Source organism: Megascapheus bottae, chromosome 7 (assembly GCF_031878675.1).
Source record: "Megascapheus bottae isolate mThoBot1 chromosome 7, mThoBot2.hap1, whole genome shotgun sequence".
In the NCBI taxonomy this organism is placed as follows: domain Eukaryota; kingdom Metazoa; phylum Chordata; class Mammalia; order Rodentia; family Geomyidae; genus Megascapheus; species Megascapheus bottae.
Window position 1 is genome coordinate 22,322,215 of NC_143515.1, and position 3,978 is coordinate 22,326,192.

The window sequence follows — 3,978 nt, forward strand, 5'->3', positions numbered from 1 at the left end:
CTCTGGTCTGACACTATTAATATTCTCCCAAGCAAGTTACTTCATGTACCCGAACTGACATCCTGAACTATAAAAATGGGAATCAAAACAAAATTGGGAAAAAAATGAAAGTAACTGGATGCTTATGACTCTTGCCTTTAATCCTAATTACTCAGGAAGCTGAGATCTGAGGATCCTGGTTCAAAGCCAGCCCAAGCAGGAAAGTCTCATCTTCAATTAACCACCAGAGCACCAGAAGTGGGACTGTGCCTCAAAGTGATAGAGCACTAGCCTTGAACAAAACAGCTCAGGGACAGCTTCCAGACCCTGAATTCAAAAGGGAAGGAAGGAAGGAAGGAAGGAAGGAAGGAAGGAAGGAAGGAAGGAAGGAAGGAAGGAAGGAAGGAAAAGAAGGAAGGTTATCATCTGCCAGGAAGCCTGCATAGCCCCTCATAGCCCCCGATTTCTTCTTTGGGAAGTAGTGGCTGCCCACTTACTTCCCTTTGCTAGTGTTATTAAAATTTTATTCTGTACAAACACAAGACTTCAACTTGTCTTCAGTGGCCTTTACTTTCCTTAGGGTCACTGAGGCTGGGATAAAGTCCTCTTTTTCTCAAGAAGGATGCTGAGGGTGTGGATGTTCGGACTGGGCCCAGCGATTCACTGGCTCCTGTGCTGGTTTGCTTTCAAAAGCCATCTCCCCAGCACCCCGGGAGATGATTCCTGGGGTCCTTCCTGTGGCCCATGAAAAAGTCCACAGCCTGGCTTTCCATTTCTCTTTTTCCCAATTAGGGAAACATGCAGGCAGTGTCAGTTCTTCAGGTCCCAGCAAGCCCTGGGCTGCCCTGGGGGGAGGGGGAGGAGGAGAGAGGAGACGGAAACTCTCCCTGTAAAACTTGGCTTTGACTGAATAGCTTCCAGTTGCCTTGAAATCTAATCTTCTTTTGAACTCAAATTTGCTGTCACTCACATTCTTGGAAGGCACTGAGCTCCAGTCCTGTCCTGATGGGGGGAAAGCCACGGTACCTTTCCAAGAACCCCACTACTGGGGAGGTAGGAGCTCTCTGTGGGCTAATGCTTTCCTCTTACCTGCTCAGGGAGCCTCAACAGTCCAGGGGGATTTGGCTTGAGGGACCCCCTCGGCATTGAAAATAGAAAGTAATCTTCTTTTTCCTAGGAAAAGGTTATCTTGTTATCCTCCCACAAACCCTTATTAAATTCCCCCAAAGACTGATTTTTACACTCCAATCAACAAAACTTGACCTCCTGCTAACATTTATTAAGTCATGAATTGATCAGTTCAACAAATACATGTTGAATACTTTCCATGGATTATAGGTAGAACAGTGGGTAAAATAAACCAAACACTCTGTTCTCCATGAAGGGTACCCCAACATCCAGCCCATTGAAAGGTCAGGACAGACATACATCGTAGTTAGGTCTGGACTCAGCAGAGGTTTGGTATTAAGCTGGAACTGTTGCTCATCAGGTAGAATAGTCATCTTCTAGCTTGAGGTCCTGGGTTCCATTTTGGAGTTTGTAGGGAAGGTATATGCTGTTGAGTAAACCATTTCGGTGACCTGTTTTCTCAGCCCTGAAACAAGCATTTTCTTCCTCCCTCCCTTTCTTTCTTTCCTTCCTTCTTTCTGTCTGTCTGTCTGTCTGTCTGTCTGTCTTTCATTTTTTCTGTGTGAGGGGCAGTGCTTGAGCTTGAACTCAGGGCCTGAGCATTGTCCCAAGCTTCTTTTGCTCAAAGCTAGACTTTGCCATTTGAGCCACAACACTATTTCTTGCATTTTCTGAGCAGTTGGTTGAAGCTAAGACTTTCATGCTTTCCTGCCTTGCTGGCCTCAAACCATGATCCTCAGACCTCAGCCTCCTAAGTAACTAGGATGAAAGGCATTCTCTTAGCCTCCTGGAGCTGCTATAACAAATGACCATTAACCAGATGGCCTAATAACAAACATTTATTCTTCAAGGTTCTGGAAGTTTGAGATCAATTGTCCAGTTCTAGTGAGGCATATTCTCATTTGCCGACAACCAACTTCTCACTGGGTCCTCACACAGGAGAGTCTCTCTGGAAGACCCACATGCACTGTGAAAAATGGTACTAAGCTCCTACATGGCTGCTTGTTCTTCAGGCCATAAATCTACAACATAAATAACAGCTGTGCATCAGGAACCATGACTGATCTTGGCGCTAAGTAAAAATATCCGAGCAGGCCAAGATTCTAACAATGGGGAAGTCAAGAGTACAGCCCCAAGTCTTACAAACACATGTCTCTGGCCCTCTCCTCCCATCTGCAGCCTCACACCTGCATGAGCCTCTTGGAAGAAATAGTACTTTCAAGCCAAATCTTCAAATACGATATTAGAGAATGTTTACAGTTTCCAATATTAAAAGTGAAAGTTAAGTGCCATGGCTCACACCCGTAATCCTAGCTACTCAGGAGGCTGAGATCTGAAGACTTGTGATTCGTGGCCGACAGGCTACCCAAAAATCCAGAAGTGGAGCTGTAGTTCACATGATAAAATGCTACATGAGTAAAAAAGCTCAGGAACAGTATCTAGACCCTGAGTTCAAGCCCCCCACAAAAAGTGAAGGCTAGAAATTCACCAGGCTCCCTGGCAGAGATTTTTGTTCTTGTTGTAAACAATGCACAAAACCTATAAGCTATGCTACCACCCTAGTATCACCAAAGAAAACAGAAATGACAGAAGACAAATACCATTACTCTTTTCTATATCCCCAACAGGGGTCTGGTAGAAAGAGGACAGAAAGGGAGCACTAGTCTGGATACTTCAGTTTCTCCAAATGAAAAGAGGGTGGGGCCAGGACTGAGTTCTTTCACTGGCTTCTGGCTAAATTGAAAAGTGATGGGCTGGAAGTGTGGCCTAGTACTGGAGTTCTTGCTTAGCATTCATGAAGCCCTGGGTTCGAGTCCTCGGTACCAGAAAAAGCTGGAAGTGGTGCTGGAAGTGTGGCCTAGTAGTGGAGTTCTTGCTTAGCATTCATGAAGCCCTGGGTTCGAGTCCTCGGTACCAGAAAAAGCCGGAAGTGGTGCTGTGGCTCAAGGAGTACAGGACTGGCCTTGAGAAAGCCAAGGACAGTGCCCAAGTCTTGAGTTCAAGTCCTATGAATGGGGAAGGAAGGAAGGAAGGAAGGAAGGAAGGAAGGAAGGAAGGAAGGAAGGAAGGAAGGAAAAGTAATTATAGTTTTTGTCCTCATTGTTTTGAAACAGGATTTGGCTATGAATGCAAGGACATTCCATATGTCTATCATATGTCTATTCCCAGCTTGAGAAAGCTAATATATAAAAGAGAACTTACCGGGCTGGGAGTTTGGCCTAGTGGTTAAAGTGCTTGCCTAGCATGCATGAAGACCCGGGTTCAATTCCTCGGTACCACATACATAGAAAAAAGCCAGAAGTGGTAGAGCTCTAGCCTTGAGAAAGTCCAAGGACAGTGCTCAGGCCCTGAGCTCAAGCCCAGGACTGGCAAAAAAAAAAAAGAGAACTTACCCAACTGTGGAAGACTGTTCAGCGTTAGGTTCCAATGAACAGAGCTGAAAACAAGGAAAGAAGAGGTGAAGCATGTGGATCTTGGTTTCCCACCCACCTCAGAACAAGAACAATGCCAGCTATAAAAGAAAAATTATTGGGCTCCTACTACACACTAGGCACTGTGCTATAATTATTACCTTCTATCCATTTTGTGCTTAGAGCAGGTGACTTGAGCTTCACTGGAATTATCTCATTCCGTTCTCTAAGGATTAGCAGCTCAGCCATCAGCAGCAGCTGGCACCTTGGTGAGAATAAATTTGTCAGGATTCAGAAGACAGAGGGGTTTTGCTTTGAAAGAGAAGAGGCTAAGATCTGCATGATGGCCTCTCCTTGTGACCCCAAAGCAGGCCTGGCTGGGTGTGGAAGGAGAAAGGAAGCCTTGACGGGTGCTGAAGGGCTGCTCCTCAGTGAGACCACTTCTTCTTCGGCCATGGAA

At 45.6% G+C, this 3,978-nt stretch overlaps 1 long non-coding RNA gene across 1 annotated transcript; it reads right to left on the minus strand.

Annotated features, from left to right (window-relative positions):
* Nucleotides 1-1,243: 1,243 nt before the first annotated feature.
* Nucleotides 1,244-3,765, minus strand: LOC150060425 (uncharacterized). Its single transcript, XR_016536127.1, has 3 exons — nt 3,680-3,765; nt 3,501-3,544; nt 1,244-1,534 (listed from the first exon to the last, which is right to left on the minus strand). It is a non-coding gene; the product is annotated as an uncharacterized LOC150060425 (long non-coding RNA).
* Nucleotides 3,766-3,978: the final 213 nt, after the last annotated feature.